General features: G+C 39.0%; 1 protein-coding gene across 3 annotated transcripts in view; it reads left to right on the top strand.

The window, feature by feature from the left end:
- Positions 1–27,310, top strand: part of LOC116408821 (cyclic AMP receptor-like protein A) — a 262,366-nt gene that overhangs the window by 77,544 nt on the left and 157,512 nt on the right. The gene's annotated exons all lie outside the window — the stretch shown is intronic.

Raw genomic sequence — 27,310 nt, 5'->3', positions numbered from 1 at the left:
CAGGATGGGTCAGTGAAAAAAAGTGGCTTTTTTGTTTATTTCTTAATTGGCAGATTATCACAGGCGTGCTAAGTGGTTTTATTCATTTGGAAATGATTACTAAATCTTCTCTTATTCTACACAGAAATCCTTAAATGGACTAAACAAAATTAGTGACGCATTTTGCAAGTTGTGAGAATTATTTGGATTTCAAGCAAGTGCATCTCCTTTCATTTGTAAGTAAAGTTCCCTGTAATGAGTTGCAGGTGCCTGAAATACAAACACACATTCAGCTACTTTGAATTGACTGCATTCCCCCTCAGTTGGGTGTAAAACAACTTTAACCATTTTGAAGTTACTTGCAACAAAATGTGCTCCTTGCACTTTCATATAATTGTGCTTGTTGCCATTCAGTCCTCCCTGCCTTGAGTTCTGAACTGAGCACTATTAAGGAGAATCCTGGAGCTACTGCCATCTCTGGACCAGGTGGTAGGTCCAGTATTCCCTCAGTTCCCTGCTTTATTTGCCACAGAAATGAAACCAGGCAGACTTTAAAAAAAAAAAATGAAAAGATTTGGCACAGCTAATTTTTACTGCAGCCAATTTTTGACAAAGCGATGTGCAGTTGCATTAATTTTGCCTAACTGGATGCAATTGGGGTAGGTGGAACACAATTGAACCAAAATCATTGCCCCTTTGGGAGCACAATGACACAGGAATTCTGGGAAAAAAACACTGCATTGTGGTGGTAAAAAACATGATGATTGCGCTTGAGATTGCACTTTGCTTGCTGCACTTCAAAATGTATATGTGCTCTATTGTGTCTTTTTGTACCACGATGAACAAAGAGAAAAGAAAGAAAAGCATTTAACTCTGTAAAAGGTGAGACAAATGTGTAAGAAAGTTTTGCTCTATGGTAGAAGACACAGGAAGATCCCAATGCTCACAGAGAAACATAAGAGCGCCAGACTAGCATTCCTCAGAGATTGTGTGATGAAGTCAAAATGCTTCAGGGAGAATTTCCAATGGGCAAATGAGATGAGCTTTTTCATGAAGCACATCTATATGATTACAGGAAAAAAAATAAAGGCATAAAAGAAAAGAACAAAATCCCTAGAATCAAACATGGAGAAGGTTTTATGGTTATTTTGCTGCCCCTTGAACTGGGTGCATTGACTTTGTGCATGGCATCATGAATTTAGGCGATTTCCAAGACATTTTAGAGAGAGATATTGTACCCAATGTCTATGTTTCTGTTGCAGATCATGTGTCTGACATCAGAACAAAGTTCCAAAACACACTTAGAAAAAACAAGACTGTTCTGAAGTGGGCAGCAATGAGTCTAGATTAAAATCCCATTAAACTCTTGTGCAGGGATCTGAAAACTGTAGTTTATAGAAGATATGCAGGAGAAATGTAACATTTTGCAAATGAAAACTCATCAATAAAGGAATGTAAAAAACTGATTCACTTGATTTCAGTTATTCCTTCCAAAGGGAGTGCTACCTAATATTAATTTAATGGTGTCAATACATTTGTCAATCATTTTTTTCATATCTGAAAGGATATGTTAAGTTCTGTATGGAATAACAAACGTCTGTAATATAGTATTATGAAATTGGGATAGGGATATAAATGACGTGCAACTAAACTGGTAAAGGGGATGGAAGATTTAAGCTATGAGGTTAGACTGTCGAGGTTGGGGTTGTTTTCTCTGGGAAAGAGCCGCTTGCGAGTGGACATGATTACTCTGTACAAGTACATTAGAGGGGAATATGGGCAGATAGGGGTTGTTCTTTTTTCCCATAAAAACGATCAACGCACCAGAGGCCACCCCTTTAGATTAGAGGAACGGAGCTTCCATTTGAAGCAGGTTAGATGGTTTTTCACGGTGAGGGCAGTGAGGTTGTGGAATGCCCTTCCTAGAGATGTGGTAATGGCAGATTCTGTCAGTGCCTTTAAGAGGGGCCTGGATAAGTTTTTGAACAAGCAGAATATTGAAGGCTATTGTGATACTAATATCTACATTTAGTATTAGTAGTATTAGTGGTTGTATATATAGTTTATGTATGTGAGTGTATAGATTGGTAAGTTTAGGTTGTGTGTGCTGGGTTTACTTGGATGGGTTGAACTTGATGGACTATGGTCTTTTTTCAACCCTATGTAACAAAGTTTACATTTCACCATTAAAGGTACCAGAGGGCCCAGGGCAAAGATTTTATTGGCGGGCCCTCCTCTGCCTAGTGTTCTACTCAGGCACAACAGTTTTTCTCCACTGTCTAGCTCTCTTCTGGGCCCTGCCTTTTACAATGTAGTAGAGATAGTACTGCATTTGGTATTTGCAGAACCATACAGTCATTTTGGGCGTATATATATATATATATATATATATATATTTCTTTTTAACAACCAGGAAATTTTTTTCCCGCCACCCTACAAATATATTTCTTTCTGGAGAGAGCCCCAAGAAATTGACAGAAATACCTGCAAGCGCATGAAATGGTCTGTGCTTAATGAAGAAGACATGATCCCAAGATGTCCTAAAGAGCTATAGGAACAGATAAATGACAGTACTGGGACACCACGAGAAAGAAATCAAAGAAATTAAAACATCCACTTGTAGAGTTTAAATGAGGGGTCTGCCATCTCTGTGGAATATTTCTGTCAAAAGTTACATCACATGAAATGTCTGCTGGTGGGTCCCCTCTTCTGTTTGACCCTGGGCAAAATGATCCTTTTGCCCATTTATTAAAATGTCACTGATTACCACTGCTCTTAAGTACCCCGTGTTAACAGGATTAGCTTTAAAAATAAACAATAAATAATTAAATATTTCTAATTTATACCAAATTGTTAATAATTCAGTGTTTTCTTTTATTTGCTCATTAGGTTTCAGTGTAGTTGCTAAAAAATCTAATGTTGGAAAGGCTTTCCTTTGAAAATACAACAGCAAATAAAAATGCATGCTTCTTATTAACAGCCTAGACAAGGTTTCAAGCTTAAGTCAATAAAATAGTAGACTGAAAGTTTTTACCTATTGGTCTTACTTAAATATAAAAAAATAAATACAAAAATATTTTTTCATATAGTGTTATTGCTGGAGCATAAAAATAAACAAAAATAGAAGTGTCTATACAATATATACATATATATATGACTACTCTGGTACCCTTTAAGTGTATGTGATTTTCAGATATACCTTGTGACTATGATGCCTAAACATACACAGACAATTTGTGGGATCTGGGACCTGCTGTATGGTGCTATAGACCAGGGGTCCCCAACCTTTATTTCTCCAAGGACCAGTTGCAAGGAGAAAAATTTTTCCACGGACCAGGGTGGGGAGCGCGAATTCCAGGCGCGGTCTTACATGCATTTGCGCATTGCACACATTGTGTTCGTTTGTGCAATATTGCTTACGGCACGTTCGTTCGCGCCTTAAATGCGATGTTTGTTGAATTTGTGCCTCTCTGGGTACGACTTATTATGCTCCAGGGGAACGGTGGCGGCCCAGTGCCAGTCAGTCCACGGCCCAGCACCGGTCCGCGGCCCGGTGGTTGGGGACCCCTGCTATAGACCACTTTTTAATGTGCTGGCGGTTGGCTGTTTGGGTCTCTGTGGAATGCTAGGGCTTATTTTCACTCCCAGTGTAGACCTAAGTGCATTATTGCTGGTAGGAAAGCATTTTCTTAACATGTGCCATCACCCTAACGGAGAAGCGATTATGATCTTTCTCTGGTCAGTGTTATCCTGTTTTATAAAAGCCTCTCTTACTTGTGACTGAACAGTGGATGGGACTCAAGTAAAATAAAAGCTAAGAGGAACTATTTTGCCATGATCCATGCAATCTTGATCACAGTTTTGTTTTTTGAAGTTCACAGTTCCAAGGAAAAATCAAGTTTATTCATGAGTGTATTTTTTGTGCAAAAATCTTTATACTTAAATCCAATTAAATTTTAGGTTTTTCTTGCAAAATTGCAACTCAAACGTTAATAAAATTGTGCCTTACAGTCTGAAATTGAAAAGCGTAGTCCACCATTAATTTTTAGGCACATTTTACTGGATATAAACCTCCTACTGTACAATGCATTTACTGTAGTAATTTATTATTAACTGGGTGTGTTGGTTGTTACTTAGCAATTTGAAACACAGGACTGTTGCAAAAATAAGAAAAGGAAATAAGAATTCAGTACTCAGAACTGAAGGAGGTTTTCAGCATAACCATATGCAGGCAGCAGCAACACACATGACAGGAAAATATGCTGTATGTGCTGATGAAGGCAGTTGACAACTAGTAAGAATGAAGTAAGAATGCCTAACCAGTGACTTGTGTGCTGTTGTCTAACCACAACTAAGAGTGAATTAGGGGATTCCCAGTGGACTGTTTAGGGAACTGTGTGAGGATGGGTTGCTGGGTCAAGAAAAAAACTCCATTAGGAGTCATTTATTTAACCCCAGCACATAAAGGGTATGTCACAGGAGCCATTTTTTAAAATGTCATTAAAAAAAACAAAAAACTTACAATACAATACCTGGTGCATTGTCCCTTGAACTGTGTCACTTCAAAAGCAGCCCTATGCAAAATTTACATTGGAGCAATAATATCAATATTATTTGTTTCTACCTGATAGATTTTAGCTTTCATAATATGCAAACACATTTTCTTAATTGTAACTAAATAAAATTATTTTTATTATTAACACAAATTTTAGGAAGCATCTTGTTTGTTTTTTCACTTTCATATAGAGCTATAATTTAATAGTCACTCTGATGATTACAGACATGGAAGGACCAACTCTACATTCTGTATTTTCTGCTCTATAACTTTGGATATATGTTGTACTGTGGTAATCCTGCTACTTGACAGCTTCAATACATATGTGTAAAGCACCATAACCAGTATGTTATCTGGTAACGTTTCCTAAATTAAGTACAACTCTAGCTGGACTATTTACTCTATTAATTTCAGCCAAGTGCATTGTTGACACCTTAGATTCCACATCATTCCATATCATAGAGAAAGCTGTTGCATGTTCAGCAATATGCCTAATGCACTTCAGCTGTTGGCCACTCTTCAATTACAGCAGTCAGAATTTTAATTACAGCCAAAGCACACCAATTATCACTGCACTTAGGTCAGCATTTGAACTTCATTCTGTATTGCACATCTTTTCATTAATGAGTTTGCAGTGTTGCCATGTGGCAGTATGCTTTTGACAGTAAATTCTCAAGTCAGCAATGAAGCAATATGGGTCGCCTTGACATACTTAACTACACAGCAAAACAGCATTGGTTCTGGGGATTGTATTAATAAGTAAGACACAGATCCGGGATTATTTGTGGGGTTTATATGAGTGTATATGTATGTAGGTATATTTTTGTTTATGTAGTTTTTCTTGTATATGCAGTTCTGTATGTACATTTAGATTGTAAACTCTTGTGTGTAGGGCCATCTGATTATTATTCTGTAATCCTGCTTTGTTAAATTATTGAAAGACTCCTGTTTGTTAAGGGAGTGTGCTGAGTAACTTGCATGTGTTATATAAATGATGATGAGGATTGGACCAATACATTCTGTATATATACAGCGGGGAAAATAAGTATTGAACACATCAACGTTTTTCTCAGTAGATATAGTTCTAATGGGGATATTGACATGAAATTTACACCAGATGTCGGTAACAACCCAAGTAATCCACACATATAAAGAAATTAAAACAAATAAGCCCATAAATATGTGTAGTAAAGTGGAATGACACAGGGAATAAGTATTGAAAACACTTACTGAAATGTATTTAATACTTGGTAGAAAAGCCATTGTTGGTAATGACAGCTTCAAGGCGCCTCATGTACGGAGAAACTAGTCACATGCATTGCTCGGGTGGGATTTTGACCCATTCTTCCACACAAACTGTCTTTAAATCTTGCAGGTTCCGGGGGCCTCTTCTATGAACACTGATCTTCAGTTCTTTCCATAGATTTTCAATTAAATTCAAGTCAGGTGACTGACTAGGCCATTCTAGCAGCTTTATTTTCTGTATGAAACCAATTGAGACTTTATTTTGTTGTGTGTTTAACATCATTGTTTTGCTGAAATGTCCACCCTCTTTTCATCTTCAGCATTCTGGTAGATGGCAGCATATTCTTATCAAGAATGTCCCAGTACATTTCTACCTTCATATTTCCTTCAATTAGGCTAATGCCAGACGAGGCGCAGGGCAGATATTTTTGGCAAGCGGAAAATCGCTTGCTGAAAATTCCGCCCTACGCCTCCTACATGTGCCTTCACCCGAATTAATGAGATACGCTCGGGTGCAGGCACATGTAACCTATATGCGCATAAAAACGCAAGAGTTTGAAAGTCTTGGGTGTTTATGCGTATTTCTGCTACATGTGCCTGCACCTGAGTGCATTCTATTCATTTGGGTGCAGGCACAAGTAGGAGGCGTAGGCAAAAACCCTTGCCGAAAATATCCGCCCTACGCCTCGTCTGGCATTAGCCTTATATAAAGTCTGCGAGTACCATATGCTAAAACACAGCCCCACACCATGATGTTTCCAGCTCCAAACTTTACTGTTGGTATGGTGTTTTTGGGGTGATGTGCAGTGCAATTTCTCCTCCAAACATGTTGTGTGCAATTACATCCAAAGAGTTTAATTTTGGTCTCATCTGTCCCAACTATATTTTCCCAGAATTTCATTGGCTTGTTCAAATGTTGTGCAGTTTTTGTTCAGCAGCAGAGTCTTGCACAGTGAGCGTGCATAGATGCCATGTCATTTGAGTGCATTACTTATTGTTTTCTTTGAAACAACTGTACCTGCTAATTCAAGGTCATTCTGAAGTTCTCTGTGAGTAATCCTTGGCTCTTGGACATCGGTTTTGGTTATTGTTGTGACTCCTCTGTTAGAAATCTTGTGAGGAGCACCTAGTCATGACTGGTTTAATGAGAAAAACATTTTTATAGGCCATCAATTAGGACTAAACCAGCTGAAAGATTTCAGCAGGTTTCTTGGCTTTCCATGCCTTTTTGCACCTCCTTTTCTTTATATGTTCAATACATATTCCCTGTTTCATTTACACATAACTTAATTTAGAGACGTATTGGTTTTGATTTCTTTGTATGTGTGGATTACTTGTTTTGTTACCGACATCTAGTGTAAATTTCATGTCAATAGCCCCATTAGAAATATATTTACTGAGAAAAATGTTGACTGTGTTTAATTCTTATTTTCCCTGCTGTATATATAAGGGGTTATCTGTATAAGCCGGTTACCCCTGTACTGTATACACTTTTTAAGGTTCACAAAGATCCTCTCCAACCTTCATGGAGGCCAGTAGTGGCAGACATTGCAACAGTGTGGTGCCCTGTGACCTCCATGTTGGACAGGATCCTTGCTCCATTGGTGCAGCAAGGAAGCTCATATGTCCTGTGCCAATCTTTAAAAGGATAGTTAGTTGTATAGAAAAACTGAGGTCATTTTTTCTGAACTTGCTTGAGTTGATTTTGATGGAAAACTATTTTAGATTTTAGGAGACTTTTTACGTTAAGGGGCAATAGGATCCAATGCCCCTCATATACAAACTCCTTCATGATTTGGCATGGGGAGGAATATATATATATCGGGTGAGGGATAGAGTAAAAGATGTTGCCAAGAAGTGTAGAAACAAGAACCAATGTATTTCCTTTGTTGTACAGTTCAGCATCAGCAGCAGTGTTGTTGCCTCTGTGCAGTGGAAACATTGGGCAATCCTGGGATTGTCATATCCTAAGATCAAGTAGTTCCAAAATCCTCCTTTAATTTAATACTTTTGTTGTGGGCTTATGGGTAAATCTTATTTTTTTAATTATCTTTTTATTGGGGTTTAAATTTTATGTACATTCACAAACATAATACAAATGCAGCTGCAAAAAAAAAAAAGAAAACTTGTCATAAGGTAACACCTTTAGATCAATACAAAATCATTTGAAAAAATTGGGGTTACAGCGAAAGTTCTGGCTTGACCAGCCGGGATGTACCTGTATTCTTTTCAGACTGCCAGTTGTAGGGATAGTAAATAAAAAAGGAGAAAGGGTAGGTAAAACATAGGAAAACTAAGAACAAAAACCAGGCTTAATTACAGTAGATCTCTCTCTATGGTATCTTTTTATAGGCCACATCATGGGTAAGTTTATCCAATGCCTATTGTGAGTGACAAGGGAGTATACTGACTCCCTACCTACATACAGTATATTGTCCTCGCTCCTCCCAAATCCCAGGCCTTGTCAGTCTCTGTTCATAGATATGGTTCATGTTCATAAACCATATCTATAACCATTTGTGTATTCCACGTAATCCCAGTTTGCCCATATTTTATCAAAATTTGCCATTGTGTCACGCTTAAGGGCAATGAGGTATTCCATTTTACTTATATATCGTACTCTATCTAAGAATTCCATCTGTGTGGCTTTTGCTATTGCCCCTTTAGCTGCCGTAAACATACTATTTATTAAGTGCTGAGCTGAATTATTTAAGTTGGGTATTTCATCTCCCATAATGCAGATCATAGGATCCTATGGGATATCAATAAATGTCACTTTTCTAACCCATTGTCGGACTGCCTCCCAGAACAGAGTTTTCTTGAGGCAGGTCCAAAACACGTGAAGTAGAGTATCTGTATCTAAGCCACATCTCCAGCAAACTGCTGAGGTTGTAGCTGGGAAAAGCTTAGCGAGTAGAAATGGAGTGTGGTACCACTCAAAAAGTATTTTATAGCTAGTATCCTTTAATAGTGTACATAGGGAGGGGGTCTTTCTTACATTATTCCAGATGCGCTCCCATGTTTCTATGTCAGTGGGGCTTTCCACTAGGCGATCCCATTGCAGCATGTAATTATGGGGATGCTGTCGCATGGCCTGAGTTATCCATGTACATTCCTCTATCAATGGGTGTAGGGGTGGAAGTTTACCTTGCGGAAAGGGTAAATCTTTTATACACCCTCAGACTGGCTGTAAGTATTTGTTAAAGAGATATTTTACCTGTTTGACATTGTTTGTGGTATAAGTGTTGATATGCCTGTGTGGTTTTCTCTATGAGGGGGAGACCACATTTTAGATCAAGTTGCATCACATTATAGATCAACTGTTAGAATAGACAATGTTAAAGGAGAAGGAAAGGCTAAGTCACTTGGGGGTGCCAAAATGTTAGGCACCCCCAAGTGACTTAGATTGCTTACCTTGTACCCCGGGCTGGTGCCCCTGTTAGGAGAAAAAAAGCACCAGCCCGGGGTACCTGTAGGAAGGGCTTCCTACTTCCTCTTTCTTCTCCCGGCGAAATCCGGCTTCCGGCGCATGCGCAGTAGAGTAAAAAGCCGACTTTGTTTTTTAAGTTCGGCTTTTCACTCTACTGCGCATGCGCGCGCAAGCGAATAGGAAGTAGGAAGCTCTCGGCTACAGCTACCCCGGGCTGGTGCTATTCTCTCCTAACAGGGGCACCAGACCAGGGTAAAAGGTAAGCGATCTAAGTCACTTGGGGGTGCCTAACATTTTGGCACCCCCAAGTGACTTAGCCTTTCCTTCTCCTTTAAGCTGCCTGTTTCTAAGCATTATGTAGATATGGGACATACTAAAAATGATCTGAAATTTATGGTGCTGGAATTTGTCCCCCCACCAAGACGAGGGAATGATTGTGGATTATTGCTAATCTAGAAAGAGGCAAAAGAAGAAGGCAAATAATAAAAAAAAATACAAAATGAAGATCAATTACTTAGAATAGGACATTCTAAAAGTTACAGGTAAACTACTGCTTTAAGTGTGGAGCCTGCAAATGCTTTGTCTATAGAAGTAAATTTTGGACATATGTATTCAAGCAAGCTGGGTTGCAGTGTTGACATGTTTAACATGTTGGAGGCTCCTTGTGCCTGCTTGTCACTAAAAATAATATTGCTTTTTATGTGCATGTCCATGGAACTGGGTGTCCATGCAGCATCTTTGTTGCATCAATAAGTGCCTTTTTCAAGAAGCATTCACAAGGGATAGAACATACTAATTCACAACCTCTACTTACAACAGTGCAATTTTTTAATTAAAACCTTATTTCTTGTTGAGTATTCTTCACTATTTCCCCCTTATAGTAGATATAAAATGCTTATTCCTCCGCAATATTAATCTAGTACCCTGTATTTAAATTAAAGCAGGAGTGATCGTGCTGAAGGGAACACAGACTTAGCGGGATAAATCACAGGCTGCATTAACCTAATTGCTATTCTTACTGATTTTGGCCATATGTTTCAGCTATTCTGTCACTCTAAGTATAAATATAGAGAGAAAAAGTGCCATGTGGTAAGAGACACAGTCCCTGCCCTGTAGAGTTTACAGTCTAAGGGCTCGAACTTGCAAGTTTCTGTTCCTGCGATACCCTGCAGGGGAACAAATGCAAATGCAGCCCATTCTTCCCTATCCTGCTGTATTTACAAAGGCGAATGGAAGCGCCGAATGCAGGTGAAACACAATATTCTGCTTTCCACCTGTATTGAGTGCTTTTATGCTCCTGTGTGATTACAGCAGGATTGGAAAGAAAAAGCTACTTAACAGATATTACTGCACTAATATGTGTATCTGCGTGTTATTTACCCACTTTGGGCTTGTACAGGCACATGTTTCTTCCCCTAAGCAGGACAATCTATAACTTAATTTGGCTTTTTCAGCCATTAAAGAAAAGCCTACATGGAAGTAAATGTCCTTCAGATGAAAAATATCTAGCAGATATATGTAGTCACTTAATCTCTTGTTGCTTAGAATAAGGAATCTCAGTATTAGAAAACACATCCCAAGGGATCTAAAATTAATTTTTTAAGGGAAATGAAAAACAAAGCACTAACCAATTTTTGGCAAGATATTTTTTTATTTAAGGTCCATATTTCATTGTTTTTTGAGTAATTCAAGCTGCCACACCCCTAAACATACCTAATGAGATAAAAGTTGCATAACTAAATTATGGTAAAAAGAATGTATATAAATAAGTAACCTGGAAACTCTTATTTTCCCTTATGTACCCTCCCTGCTAACCCCCCCCCCTCCAATAAATACTATGCAACCTTATGTATGTAACATGTTTATGTAGTCAGAACATGTTCTCTCACAGTTAAAAATAAAAACACACATATTCCAGCCATGCTAAGCAATGCAGTATCTGGTCACCGAAATATATTATGGCCAACAAATTTAAAGAGACAAAGATGTATTTGTTAATAAGTAAATATATTTTTATAGACATCTACTGTATAATATTGCTTGCTAACATCAAAGTACATCCAATATTCACTACCAGCTGGTAGGGGTGGTATATAATAAAAGTTTATATATATATATATATATATATATATATATATATATATATATATATATATATATATATATATATATATATATATATATATATATATATATATATATATATATATATATATATATATATATATATATATATACAGTGGTGTGAAAAACTATTTGCCCCCTTCCTGATATCTTATTCTTTTGCATGTTTTTCACACAAAATGTTTCTGATCATCAAACACATTTAACTATTAGTCAAAGATAACACAAGTAAACACAAAATGCAGTTTTTAAATGAGGGTTTTTATTATTTAGGGAGAAAAAAATCCAAACCTACATGGCCCTGTGTGAAAAAGTAATTGCCCCCTGAACCTAATAACTGGTTGGGCCACCCTTAGCAGCAATAACTGCAATCAAGCGTTTGCGATAACTTACAACAAGTCTTTTACAGCGCTCTGGAGGAATTTTGGCCCACTCATCTTTGCAGAATTGTTGTAATTCAGCTTTATTTGAGGGTTTTCTAGCATGAACCGCCTTTTTAAGGTCATGCCACAACATCTCAATAGGATTCAGGTCAGGACTTTGACTAGGCCACTCCAAAGTCTTCATTTTGTTTTTCTTCAGCCATTCAGAGGTGGATTTGCTGGTGTGTTTTGGGTCATTGTCCTGCTGCAGCACCCTAGATCGCTTCAGCTTGAGTTGACGAACAGATGGCCGGACATTCTCCTTCAGGATTTTTTGGTAGACAGTAGAATTCATGGTTGCATCTATCACAGCAAGCCTTCCAGGTCCTGAAGCAGCAAAACAACCCCAGACCATCACACTACCACCACCATATTTTACTGTTGGTATGATGTTCTTTTTCTGAAATGCTGTGTTACTTTTACGCCAGATGTAACGTGACACGCACCTTCCAAAAAGTTCAACTTTTGTCTCGTCGGTCCACAAGGTATTTTCTCAAAAGTCTTGGCAATCATTGAGATGTTTTTTTTAGCAAAATTGAGACAAGCCATAATGTTCTTTTTGCTTAAAAGTGGTTTGCGCCTTGGAAATCTGCCATGCAGGCCGTTTTTGCCCAGTCTCTTTCTTATGGTGGAGTCGTGAACACTGACCTTAATTGAGGCAAGTGAGGCCTGCAGTTCTTTAGATGTTGTCCTGGGGTCTTTTGTGGCCTCTCGGATGAGTTGTCTCTGCGCTCTTAGGGTAATTTTGGTCGGCCGGCCACTCCTGGGAAGGTTCACCACTGTTCCATGTTTTTGCCATTTGTGGATAATGGCTCTCACTGTGGTTCGCTGGAGTCCCAAAGCTTTAGAAATGGCTTTATAACCTTTACCAGACTGATAGATCTCAATTACTTTTGTTCTCATTTGTTCCTGAATTTCTTTGGATCTTGGCATGATGTCTAGCTTTTGAGGTGCTTTTGGTCTACTTCTCTGTGTCAGGTAGCTCCTATTTAAGTGATTTCTTGATTGAAACAGGTGTGGCAGTAATCAGGCCTGGGGGTGACTACAGAAATTGATATTGAAATTGAAAATTGAAATTGATAAACCACAGTTAAGTTATTTTTTAACAAGGGGGGCAATCACTTTTTCACACAGGGCCATGTAGATTTGGAGTTTTTTTTCTCCCTTAATAACGTAAACCTTCATTTAAAAACTGCATTTTGTGTTCAATTATGTTATCTTTGACTAATAGTTAACGGTTTTTGATGAGCAGAAACATTTAAGTGTGACAAACATGCAAAAGAATAAGAAATCAGGAAGGGGGCAAATAGTTTTTCACACCACTGTATATATATATATATATATACATTTTTTTTTTTGTTAATGTTTACTCAGGATTTTCTGTGACATTCAAGCAATGATGTGTTTTTTGTTGATTGTGCCATCTGATGAAGAGCCCAATTTGCATATTCTCAATTTAATCCAAAGTAGGTGCTAATTGATTCCTGTTGAATGCCTACATGCTCTGATTATCTTCTTAGTATTCTCAAGAGAATATTCAGGGAAAAACCTGAGCAGAATGAGGATGCACAGGTATTTTGTCAGCCAGAAAATACTGATCTTCCACAACAGTTAAAGGAACAGTAACACTAAAAAATAAAAATGTTTTAAAATAATTAAAATATAATGTACTGTTGTCCTGCACTGGTAAAAGTTGTGTGTTTGCTTCAGAAAGACTACTGTAGTTAATAGAAATAGCTGCTGTGTAGGCATGGGGGCAGCCATTTAAATTGAAAAAAGGAGAAAAGGCACAGGTTACATAAGAAGATAACAGATAACTGTGTAGAATACAATGGTAATCTATGCTACTTATCTGTTATCTGCTTAGTAACCTGTGCCTTTTCTCCTTTTTTAAATTTAAATGGCTGCCCCCATGGCTACACAGCAGGGTATTTATATAAACTGTAGTAGTGTTTAAGAAGCAAACAGACAACTTTTACCAGTGCAGGGCAATAGTACATAATATATTAATTATTTTTATACACTTTCATTTTTTGGTGTTACTGTTCCTTTAATTGAGAAGAAATTAAATGGATGACGGAGAATTTCTGAAGTTGTAGTTTAGTAAAAGTTGCATAGCCATGGTTAAGCAATGTGCAATTTATTAATATATGATTTGTAAAAACCAAGCAGGAGGTCTCTGTAAGGGGCTAGTGTGGGGAAAGATGGTGTGATTTAGTTCTCCTTCAGTCAGGTCATACAGTAGATAGGTCCAGGTGTCAGAGGGTTTGAAATATGCACAGCTGCTGCACAATATCCAGGCACATGCACAGTAGTGGCAGGAATTTCAGTTGTGGATGTAAATTCATGCCTTAAAGAAAGTCACTTGCAAAGGCAAATTTACAAGAGATTTTGAATTCTGCTGATTGAGCATTTAGGGCTTGTGCAAGACATTCCACCACAGGGGAGCGCAAGAAAGGTATTCCATTCTCTCGTATGGGGCTGTACTCACACAGGCGCAAATACAGGTGGAACGCAGCATTCTGCGTTTGGTGCTTACATGTGCCTGTGTGAGTACAGCAACATTACGAAGAATTGAATGCTTTTTTATCTGTTCTTCCCTCGGGTGGAATGCAGGAGATCGCCACAGCAGGGGAGTGCAGATAAAAATGCTCATTAGTATGAGCCCTTAAGCTGGCCATACACGCACCGATAATATTGTACGAAACCTTCTTTCGTATGATATTCTGTGCGTGTATGGCAAGTCGGCGAGGCGACTGATATCGCAGGAGGCTGGGTTAAAAGATTTTGATCGGGCGCCATAGAAGGCGCCTGAGCAAAATCTTCCTTCAGAGCTGAATCGGCAGAAGGAGGTAGAAATCCTATTGTTTCTACCTCCATATCTGCTGTTTCAGCCCTGAATGTTAGTGGCCAATTGGAACGATCTTTCGTGTGACCGATGGTCACACGGAAGATCTAAAATCGCCACGTGTGTGGCCACCTTTATTCCAGCACAGGTAGATATTAAGGTAGGTAGTATAATTAGGTAGGAAGGAAGGACAAGGAAATTTACTACCAAAATATTACAACAGAATGGCAGACTTTCCCTTCCCCTTAGGGGTAATTATTAAGTTGCTTCTTCTTTAGTTATTTATTTCAGTCAAGTTGTGATAGGAACAGTTGCAGTAAGTGGCCAGATGCTGTTTGAGTTAATTTTTTTAAAACCAAATGATGTCATAATTCAAGATAATCCAGTATTCTAGTAATCCCTTAGTGATTAAAAGCTGTGAATAGGACTCAGCAGTGCTTACGTTAATTCTGCAATTCAGCCTGTGCAAAATGAACATTTTATTCAAATGTGCTAAGTTAATAGAGCTGAGATCTACCTGAGGTTAGGTGCATACATATAAACCTAACCTGTCTACTGCAACTGTATTAGGCGCTATAATAAACAGTAACTGAGCAGTGCACCTTCACAACATCATAACCATACATTAATGATTATTATCTTCCCCCTCCATCCCCCAGCAGCAGAGGAAAGAAGGGATTCCCTACATGTTTTATTTATCAAAATACCTTGGAAGTGAAAGGTGATATATTTGTCTCCCAAGAGTACTAAAATATTATGTAAAAAATTTTAATGCATAGAAATGAAAAAGGTCTTGAGCTGTGCAGCTGGCTGTGTTTTAGTTAAGTGGGAGGAAAATAATTGATTGTGAGGGTGTCCCTGCTTTCTTTCTTGTGAGGTACAGTCCATTAAACATAACCTTTTGGTTTATTAAAGAATTATGGACTGCAACTGCTTGCTCAGCCCAAGTATGCTGACCTTTGGTAATTAAGATATTACCCAACATGCCACTCGTTATACAGCATGACCTACAAATGCAGACATCCACCAAACAATTGATTACAAAATCAGTCTAAAGTATAACCTTGCCCTTTAGTAGATCTGCCAAGTGTGCCTTTCTGAATAAAATCATGTCTTGTAAAAGTATATAGCAAAAGAAAATTAAAGCTGGCAAGACATTTAAAATAATAAGGCAGCGTTATATAAATATATACAGTATGTTTATATTCATTCTTTAATAATTTGCTGTGAATGCAGGTATGGATCTCTTTTCCAGAAACCAAATATTAAGAAAGGTACAAATTAGGAAAAGGCCTTCTCCCATGGAGCCAATTTTAAGTGTGTGAAACATTGTTTCTTTAATATCTAGGGCTGTCTTTGTCAGCATTTACCTTTCAAATGAGCACACACGGCCCAACTTCATTGCAGTCTGTTCTTTTGGTCTGCTAACTCTAGGCACTTTTTGATCTCTTTCTGACTACCCACACACAAAAAGTAGATGGAATTGTTAACCTTGCCTCTTCTTACACGTAAATACAGGTATGGGATCTCTTATTCGGAAACCCTTTATCCACAAATATCCAAATTACTGGAAGGTCATCTCCCATAGACTCCATCATAATTAATAATTTACGTTTTTTTTCAATGATTTCCTTTTTCTCGGTAATAATAAAGCAGTTCCTTGTACTTTATCCAAACTAAGATATAATTAATCTTTATTGGAGGCAAAACAGTCCTATTGGGTTTAATTAATGTTTAAGTGATTTTTTAGTAGACTTAACGCATGGAGATCCAAATTACAGAAATACTCCTTATCTGAAAAATCCCCGCCCCAAGCATTCTGTATTACAGGTCCCATACCTGTACAGGAATGCAGAACACTCCTGTTGGGTTTATTTAATTTTTAAATAGCTTTTTTTAGTAGACTTAAAAGACATGTAAAGCCTACATTTACCTACAATGTATATCAGTTGAGCATGTCTCCCCCACCCAAATGGCATAATTTGTACTGCATATATCCCCTCCATTGCTAGCACCATCACATTTTTCTAAAGCAAATAGCAGCTTTCACCCAGTGGTCATTTTAATTCTGACACATAATCAGATACATTTAAATCTACAAACAGCATACATACACACACACACAGACCCTTATTCAGCATACATTTAATCAAGAATACAGGCTCACACAGGCACAACTGTATTTGATAAAAAATGTGCTTTGTTTGAGCTGAGCTCAAGAGAGAAAGTTTGGAGAAAAAAAAAATAAGCAGACAGCTAGAGCTGAGTTTCTATGGGAACCAGCAATGCCTTCTCTTCACTGGCTGCTAGACTGGGGGGCGTGTTTAGTAATCTGAACTTAGAACAACTGAGCATGCCCACAAACCAGATGTCAAAGCAAATTCCTGAGGGAGGGGGCCGAGTGGGTTACAGGAAGAAAAGGAAATCAAAATCATTAAGGAGATGCTGCGTCCTTACTTTTAACCTCTGGACAGCCAGAGTGACAGGTATTGAAAGATTTCAAAAAGGCTGTTCACAGATTAAATTTTTCTGTGTGGGGTTTACTTGTCCTTTAAGGTATGGAGATCCAAATTACAGAAAGACCCCTCATCCGGGAAACCTCAGGTCCTGAGCATTCAGTGTCCATATAGGCCATTGTAGCTACTTTGTTGTATGGCTTCAAGCAGCCAGATATGACTATAAAGTACTGTCATTATGACATACATGATCCTCTAACTTGGAACAGTATGGCATTTCATTTTGACAAAATGGTTTGATTACTTGCCCTGAGGGTGAATGGAAATTATTGCCATTATACCATCTGCATTTGTTGTCAGTTGTAAAACAGACTGATTTTTCTGCATGTCAAATAAACGCCCATGTAAAACAAAATATATTTGCCATTCCCCTGCCTTCCACTCCAGCATGTTATCTTACATAGTTACATAGTGTTGAAAAAAGACCAGAGTCCATCAAGGTCAACCCATCCAAGTAAACCCAGCACACACAACCTATACTTACCAATGTATACACTCACATACATAAACTATATATACAACTACTAGTACTAACTGTAGATATTAGTATCACAATAGCCTTGGATATTCTGCTTGTTCAAAAACTTATCCAGGCCCCTCTTAAAGGCATTAACAGAATTTGCCATTACCACATCTCTAGGAAGGGCATCCCACAACCTCACTGCCCTCACCGTGAAAACCACCTACGGTGCTTCAAATGGAAGCTCCGTTCCTCTAATCTAAAGGGGTGACCTCTGGTGCGTTGATCGTTTTTATGTGAAAAAAACTCTAGCTGCCTATAATCCCCTCTAATGTACTTGTACAGAGTAACTATGTCCCCTCGCAAGCGCCTCTTTTCCAGAGAAAACAACCCCAACCTCGATAGTCTAACCTCATATCTTAAATCTTCCATCCCCTTTACCAGTTTAGTTGCGCGTCTCTGCACTCCCTCCAGCTCATTAATATCCTTCTTAAGGACTGGAGCCCAAAACTGCACATCCAGTCCTGGACCTTTGTTTACCTTTACATGTTCAAGTCTCTTTTGAATTTCCTCTTGAATGACCCATCTCTATGCCTCATGGACAACATTGTTTAGGAAGGTCATGTCATAATAAAATAACATTGTGCAAACAAATGCAATTATAGAACAAAAATTGTAGGTTTACTTGGTTAATGTAGCATCAGACAAAGTTAGGATCAATCATCTTTTCAATTTTTTACATTAATTTTTTCCACACTATCCAACTTTTTTGTAGTGAGTCAGTTATTTTGTACACCACATGTCTGTCAGCAGGATTACAATAAAATAATTCTATAATGCATGCTTTGTAACTCTTAGAAAAAGGCTGTGGGCATTATACACTCACATTTTGGATTTGTAAATATATGTATGCATAAATCTTACTTATAGTAGGTGTCTAATTTTTCTTGTAAAGGGTATTGCCCAACTGTTGGTTTATTTTGACATCACAGTTGGTTCTGTGATTTGTTAATTCTATTGACAATCTTAAAATTTGCTGTCTTTGACAAGAGAAAATGACAAGCAAGTGTAAGCATATGTTACTGAAAGATAATACGGAATGTTACTGAACTCCTAAGCTTCCAGTAATACAGAATTCAATTAAGAAGTAAAAAATTTTTGTCGTTATGCTTCAAAAACTGTAGAAACATAGAATAAAAAAATGCCTGTAAAGAGTTATCTTTCACACTTTTAGTAAACATTTTCCCCTAAATGTAATATTACCAATCAACCATAATAAGGTCTTATTTTCCTTTTAAATATTTTCAGCTAACAAACAGACAAACTTAAACAAGGGATCATAGAGTTTTGCACCATCAGTACTAAAAATGAATTACAGATCTCAAACAGGCAAGAACAAATACAGTACAGGTATCAGATGCCTTATCTGGAAATCCATTATCCAGAATTCTCCGAATTACAGAAAGCCGTCTCCCATAGACTCCATCACTGATTTCCCTTTTCTTTGTAGTAATAAAACAGTACCTTGTAATTGATCCCAACTAAGGTATAATTAATCATTATTGGATGCAAAACAATCCTATTGGGTTTAATTTATGTTTTATTGATTTTTTTAGTAGACTTAAGGTATGGAGATCCAAATTACGGAAAGACCCCTTATATGGAATACCCTTGGTCCCGAGCATTCTGGATAATGGGTCCTATACCTGTATTGATTTTCTTATTTTGTCCTTTAGCATCACACTGGCTGAACATGGCTCTCAGTACATTTAAATAATTAAACTTATCTGACTGACATGCTTCATGGGCAGGAATCACTCATGCTAGTTCTAAAATCAAAGACTTCCTTGTCATAATTCAACTTCGAGCCAAATTGCACCAAGCCATTTGTTTGGCAATTTTGTCTCTGTTTTTATGATCATGATCATGCCTTTTTAATATAAAAAAATGCCCTTTCAAAAGTAAAGTATATTCTATATTTATTTTCTCTTAACTAACCCTATGAAGGCCACAGCTTATCGCATGCCAACAACATTTTGACAATGTACGTGGGTACATTCACAAATCTTGCTCTGGCTAGGGTGTTCTCACTGGAATTTAGTGGAGTGGTGCAATATGTCATACTGTGCTGTCACTACAGCCAGTTATTATATGTGTTTTGGTATATTCCTTACTCCCCTGCTGTTTAATGTTTGTTAGTCCAGCCCACTAGCTTGTTCCCTCCCATGCTGTTCCTTAGTTTCAGATCCAGTTTCAGTCAGTTTGGATAGAGCTGCAAAATTACCAGTTCTTACCTATAGAACCTGTTGATTGTTTTGGACATTCTGAACCCCAGAATCTTTGTATTGTGCAATATTCCTGGATTAAAGAACCACCTGATTATTAAGCAGTGTTTTATTGAGTAAACTCTCTGCCATCAGCATATCTCAGCAAAGTTACGCCGTCCATGCGAGCAAAGGCCTCAGGAAGGGTATCTTCTGCATAAATCATGTGGGTGACAGAATAGTAAGAACTGAGTACCATCCAGCAAGATCCATAATCCAATCTCTGCAGTCGGATTATAATCTCTGGAGAAACTTGTGAGCTCATCTACAATCTACTCTGAGGTAACTAAAACATCCCTCAAGCCATGTGCCTGCTACACTACAAACTGTAAGTACAGCAGAACCTTCCAGAGAACTGTATTGTGTAGTGAAGAATCAGCATTTACAGGATTGCGCAGTGTGTATCTGCTATCAAGTTTATTATCTCCAGCAGCCTTGTGTGTGCAATGTGAGCAATTAGTTGATCTGCTAGCAAAGTGTATTACTGTGATATCTGGGTGCATAGTGAAGATCATTACTGTCTGCAATCTGGTGTATCCCAGGATTTTTCAAGTGTGTGTTGAACTGTACCAACATTAAGAACAGCGCTGTCTGAGATCCAGCATCACACATAGAGCATAGAGTGTGTTTACCAATATCTGACTCTGCAATCAACTTAACTGTTTAGCTGCCAGGACTATAGCCTGCATTGAACTGCTGCATAGCATCTTGCTAATAAACTGAGTAATTTGTCAGAAATGGATCCCTCATCAGAAAGAGAGGAACCTATACCTGTTACTGCTGAAGAAGCTGACATACTAGAACCAGAACAGACCGCTAAACGCAGAATTAAACCATCTGTTAAACGCATAGAAACGTATGAGGCACAAAAGGATGAAATTAATGATGGTCTGTCTGACTTATGGAATAAAACAGATCACTGCATAACCATTGCTGATGAGGCAGGCAATACTAGACTGCAACTTACTGATGCACTAATAAGACTAAAGACTGCTTATTATAACTATAAAAGACTTGCAGAGAAATATTCTTCCTTCTTGTCCAATGCTCGTATGGAAGAAGCATTACAAGAGCTGAATGCTTTTACTATCATTGACCAACAGAGACAAATTACTTTCCTGCAAGCAACATCCAGGATGGAGACCAGAATTGCACAGTTACAGGATAATGCATCCAAGGCCTCCACTTCCTCTAGAAGGTCTAAAGGACTATCTAGATCACTGCATTCCGTTTCACAGAAATCGTCGCTAAGCAGCCAGATAATAAGGGCCAGAGCAGAAGCTGAGGCAGCCAAGGTCCAAGCTCAATGCATCAAAAGGGAAGCAGCGCTCAAGGCACAGCTAGAAGTCCTCCAGAAGGAAAGAGAGGAAGCAGCAGCCATCGCAAAACTAAATGTTCTAGAGAAAGCCTTTGAAGAAGAAGAGCCGGAAGTGTATCGTCCTTGTCTGACAACCCCAGCAGACCCAGTAATGAGAACTTTACAGTTTGTCTTAGACCAAGAAGTCAGAAAAACGACTTTCCCTACAATTGAAGACGCTGCATACAGTTCTCCAGTGCACCGAACTGAAAATCCTGTGTTTTGCTCTAGAGAAGCTCAAACAGCTGAATTAACAAACCCGCACACCTGCCAAACCAAGGAATCTAGTGAACCAGCTTATGCTACAGGACACACCCTTAGAGATGAAGGGGAAACAAAACTTACCCCTGGATTCTCCACGAGGCAGCCTTCATCTTCTCCAAAACCAAAATCTTTGTCTGGTCTAAACCCATCTGCAACACCTTTTCCCCCTCCGCACCAGTTGTGTGTGCTTGCTACAGCTCCTAAGGTTGAAGTACCAGAAGTAACAGCCGATATAAAAACAGAAAGAACTGATATGTCAGAATTCGCCAAATACATGATTCGACGCGAGCTCCTCAACACTGGACTCACAGAATTCGACGATCGTCCAGAGCACTATAGAAGTTGGAGAGCCACGTTCAGGGCAGCAATAAAGAACCTGGACATCGAACCTATGGGAGAACTTGATTTGTTAATCAAATGGCTTGGTCTGAAATCATCAGAGCAAGCTCGATTGCTCAAGTCTGTTAACATTGAGGCACCAGCCAGGGGACTTATTCAGGTGTGGGAAAGACTAGAGCGAGACTATGGCAGTCCCGAAGTCATCGAACGTACGTTGCTCAATAAATTCTACAACTTTCCAAGCTTTTCCAGCAAAGATAACCGCAAGCTCCAAGAGCTAAGTGACTTTCTCCTTGAATTGGAAACAGCAAAATTAGACCCACATCTTCCAGGTCTCTGCTGCCTGGACACTGCTTACGGATTGTATCCGATCACAGAAAAACTGCCTCAATATCTTAAAGATAAATGGAATATGGTAGGTGCAGAGTACAAGTCACTTCATCAGGTTCTCTTTCCTCCCTTTTCCTTTTTCTGTGGATTCATCAGGAAAATGGCTAGAGTCAAAAATGACCCAAGTTTCCTACCTCCAGATCGAAGCCATTCTACTGCAGAACCTGCTACGTGGGATATAGCAAGACGACACAAGGATCTCAGGAAAACTGTCTCTGTCAGGAAGACCGGGTTTTCCTCCAGTAAGCCAATAGCCACTCCAGAACTAAGGAAAGGGAAACCTACTGATCTTGATCCTAATCTATCCTGCCCTATCCACAACAAACCACATCCACTAAGAAAGTGTCGTGTGTTCAGAGAAAAGCCCTTTGAAGAGCGAAAGACATTCTTGAAAGATCATAACATTTGCTATAGGTGTTGTGCGTCCAGCAAGCATTTTGCCAAGGACTGTAAAGCCGTCATTAAGTGTTCTGAATGTAACAGTGACAAATATGTGACAGCCAACCATTCAAGGCCCTCAAGGCAGGCTCCTTCCAATGGTGACTCCCACAATCCCTCACTGAATTACGGCGGGGAGAGTGCAGAGGAACAGACTAATCCTGTGTCCACCAAGTGTACTGAAGTCTGTGGCAAGGAATTGTGCGGAAGATCTTGCGCTAAGATATGTCTGGTCAAGGTCGCTCCCGTTGGGCATCCAGAAAAGGCCGTAAAAATGTACGTTATCTTAGATGACCAGAGCAACAAGTCACTAGCAAGTCCCAAGTTCTTCAAGCGCTTCAACATCCAAAGTGAAGCTCATCCCTACACCTTACGTACATGTGCTGGTCAAATGAGTGTATCAGGGAGAACAGCTTGTGGATTTCAGATAGCACCTATTGACAATGATGACTACAAACCTCTCCCCGTGCTTATTGAATGTGCTCAACTGCCAAACAACAGGGAAGAGATTCCCACTCCAAATGCCGCACGTCATCAACCACATCTTAAGGGCATAGCAGACAAGATACCTCCCTTAGATGAGAGTGCTGAAATTCTAATTCTCTTGGGGAGAGATATACCAAGAGTTCACAAGGTGCAAGACCAAACCAGTGGACCAAGTGATGCCCCTTATGCCCAGAAGCTTGAGTTGGGCTGGGTTCTAATTGGTGAAGTTTGCTTAGACAGGGTTAGAAAACCCTATAAAGTGAATACCTGCAAAACAGACCTGATGGAGGACAGAGGTGAGCTCTTTGGGAAATCGTGCTCATGTCATTATCAGATAAGGCCTAAACCCAACACGAGCCTACAGATCATACGTGGATCAGAAGAGGACATTTGTTACAAGTCCCTATCTCCTAACTTCGGTGGTGCAATCTTTCATACTACCTGCAATGACAATAAAATAGCTCCTTCCATAGAAGACAAAGAATTCATCAAAATTATGGACAAGGAGTTTGTTAAGGATGATTCCAATAGTTGGACCGCCCCTCTGCCTTTCCGCAGTCCAAGAGTCGTCCTTCCAAACAACAGTGCTCAAGCCAAGTCTAGGTTTGATTCACTCAAAAGGACATTAGGTAACAAACCTATTATGAGAGAACACTTTGTCGCATTCATGAAGAAGATCCTAGACAACAACCATGCAGAACCAGCTCCCCCTTTGAAGACAGGAGAGGAGCGTTGGTATCTCCCATCATTTGGAGTCTATCACCCATGCAAACCGGGTCAGATCAGAGTTGTCTTTGATTCAAGCGCACAGTTTAAAGGCGTTTCTCTAAACAATGTACTGCTTACAGGCCCAAATCTGACTAACAGTCTCATAGGAGTGTTAGTTCGGTTCAGGAAGGAACGTGTTGCATTTATGGCTGATGTTCAGCAGATGTTCCACTGCTTCCTCGTCCGAGAAGACCACAGGAACTACCTTCGGTTTCTTTGGCATCGCAACAATGATCTTGATGAGGATGTGATTGAATATCGAATGAGAGTTCACGTCTTCGGAAACAGCCCATCTCCTGCAGTGGCTACCTATGGCCTGAGAAGGACAGCCAAGGAGGGTGAGGCAGAATTTGGTCATGATGTTCGACAGTTCATAGAGAGAGACTTTTATGTCGATGACTGCCTCAAGTCTTTGTCAACACCAAAGGAAGCTATCAACTTGTTGAAAAGAACCCAGCACCTTTTATCTAGTGCCAACTTAAGACTGCACAAGATTGTATCCAATAATAGTGAATTGATGAAAGCCTTCGATCCCAAGGATCACGCATCAGATTTGAAGGATCTAGACTTAACTAAGGACCTACTGCCCACCCAAAGAAGCCTTGGTCTCCATTGGGATGTAAATCAAGACACCTTCACATTTCAGGTCTCTACAGAGGAAAGGCCATTCACAAGACGAGGAGTGCTATCAACCGTAAACAGTCTGTATGACCCATTGGGCTTTGCGGCGCCAATCACTGTTCAAGGGAAGCTTATACTTAGACAACTTACAGAAGATCGCGTGGATTGGGATGTTACACTGCCTGCGGACTTACAACCCAAGTGGGAAAAATGGAAGCTTTCCTTAAAGGCATTAAAGCAGCTTCAGATTCCACGCAACTATCTTTCTTGCTCCCTTAGCCTTATAAAAGAAAGAGAAATTCACATCTTCTGTGATGCTTCCAACGAAGCCGTAGCTGCAGTTGCCTACCTCAAGGCATCTGACTCCTGTGGACAGCCAGGAGTGGTTTTGTGTTGGAAAGAACATCTCCGATGACTTCAATGACAGAAGCCAAGCTGATATGGACACTTGAAAGGATTTTTGAAGAGATTAAGTTTAATGTTTATTTTGTGTCTTCTCTCATTTTGTCTTTCAGGTCCCAAGGACAAGTCATCTTTAATATGGACATTATTTTGTTGTTGCATAATATGCAATTATAATTATATAGTGGTATCTACAGATACCAGACGGGGAGTGTGCTGTCACTACAGCCAGTTATTATATGTGTTTTGGTATATTCCTTACTCCCCTGCTGTTTAATGTTTGTTAGTCCAGCCCACTAGCTTGTTCCCTCCCATGCTGTTCCTTAGTTTCAGATCCAGTTTCAGTCAGTTTGGATAGAGCTGCAAAATTACCAGTTCTTACCTATAGAACCTGTTGATTGTTTTGGACATTCTGAACCCCAGAATCTTTGTATTGTGCAATATTCCTGGATTAAAGAACCACCTGATTATTAAGCAGTGTTTTATTGAGTAAACTCTCTGCCATCAGCATATCTCAGCAAAGTTACGCCGTCCATGCGAGCAAAGGCCTCAGGAAGGGTATCTTCTGCATAAATCATGTGGGTGACAGAATACATACATATCCACAAGGTAGGATTGTTTATTTCATTTTCAAGTCTAATGTTAACATGTTCCAACTGCACATGCACCACTATTTACATTTATCAGTTACCCTTTACCTCTTGTATCAATTATTGGTTTCTTTTTATATAAATCTTTTGTCCAATGTATATACCCATTTATTTAACAGGGCTGCAGAAAATGGTATTTTATAAACACATGTTAATAGTAATAATAATTGGAATGCAAATGTTTTGGCTGCAGAGAGATGCTAATGGACAATTATTCTCTCTAAGCACATTTAACAGTAAACTAGTTTTAAAGGAGAAGGAAAGCCATTTTGGCATTTTACTGCCAATAGATTTGCCACATTAGTGCCGCCTAGAACAGGGGTAGGGAACCTTGGCTCTCCAGCTGTGATAAAACTACAAATCCCAGCAAGCATTTTCCTTAATTAACCATGACTGTGGCTGTCAGACTCCTGCAATGCATTGTGGGACTGGTAGTTCCATAACAGCTGGAGAGCCAAGGTTCCCTACCCCTGGCCTAGAACAATATATTTATTCTGCAGAAACCATTACCATACCTTTTAAGTACGGTAGCTTCCTGCCTGCAGCTAACCGTTATAGTTCAGATCACACATTCCTAAGGGAGGGAGTTCTTAGCATTCTTGTGGAAAGGGGAGGGGGAGCAGGAGAGATGAGAGAACTGTGCAGACTCTGGCCACGGGAATCAAGCATGTTTCTAAGAGAGGAAGTCAGACACTGGAACATCATGTTTACAAAAAAATAGACAAGCAATCCTGTGTTTCTTTTGATAGAGGACTGTAAGTGCTTATGGCTGTATTTACATAGACCTTTCTTAGTTTTTACCTTTCCTTCCCCTTTAAGTATAGTGCTCTTGGGCCCTCTACAATCAATATTCGGTCCATAATAACACCTCATTTCACCCATAAAATACCCCCATTTGTTAGTCTTCTTTTTGTTATCTTTTTCTATAACTAAGTTTAGTACATATACTTAGAAATAAGTTGCTAATCCCACAGCTGCTAACATTGCCTTTACCTGCTTTAACGCATTTATGTTCAGAGAGGTATTAAGAAAAAATCTAATAAAAGTTATACAGAGGCAACTTAATCAAAACGAAAAACCCATTATCAATGTTGCACGTAATTATGCACTTACTAACTAAGGGCCAGCACATAAATGTGAATGCTACTTGACAGCTTTTCATTGTGACAAGTCATGTTGTTTTCCTTTCTAATCCACAATTAGTAAAATAATTGAGGATTGCTTGTTTTCAGTGAGTACTGCTAAATGTTCTGCTCTCAGAGATGGTAGGAAAAACAGATGGAATAAAGTCACACACTGTGAGTGTTTGTGTGTGGTGATCTCTCCTGGTAACTCAAACTGGGGAACTAAAAATACACTGAAAACAAACATATCAACAGCCAAACGGGAGGTCTAAACTGATTACAACTTTGTGAGGTTTATCTGCTGCTCAGAACATGGATGAAACAAACAAGCTTATTACTTATATAAACCTTAAGAGTGTTCCATAGAAAGTTATAATATATGCCTTGGTCTAGAGAAGTAACGATTCAAAGCAGTTGTGAGACAAGTGGGTGCCAACATCATAGGCAGTTAGGTCTCACAGAATTCTAAGGCAAATTTCTCTTGACATTTTCTATGCATGTGCCATCCACTATATTGCATCCCATATCCCTAAATTGGAGAAAGGAGCATTCCTCAAAGTTTGAGTAT

This window comes from Xenopus tropicalis, chromosome 2 (genome assembly GCF_000004195.4).
Source record: "Xenopus tropicalis strain Nigerian chromosome 2, UCB_Xtro_10.0, whole genome shotgun sequence".
In the NCBI taxonomy this organism is placed as follows: Eukaryota; Metazoa; Chordata; class Amphibia; order Anura; family Pipidae; genus Xenopus; species Xenopus tropicalis.
The sequence above is the reverse complement of the archived record's forward strand: the minus strand, read 5'-3'. Positions and strand labels throughout refer to the sequence as shown.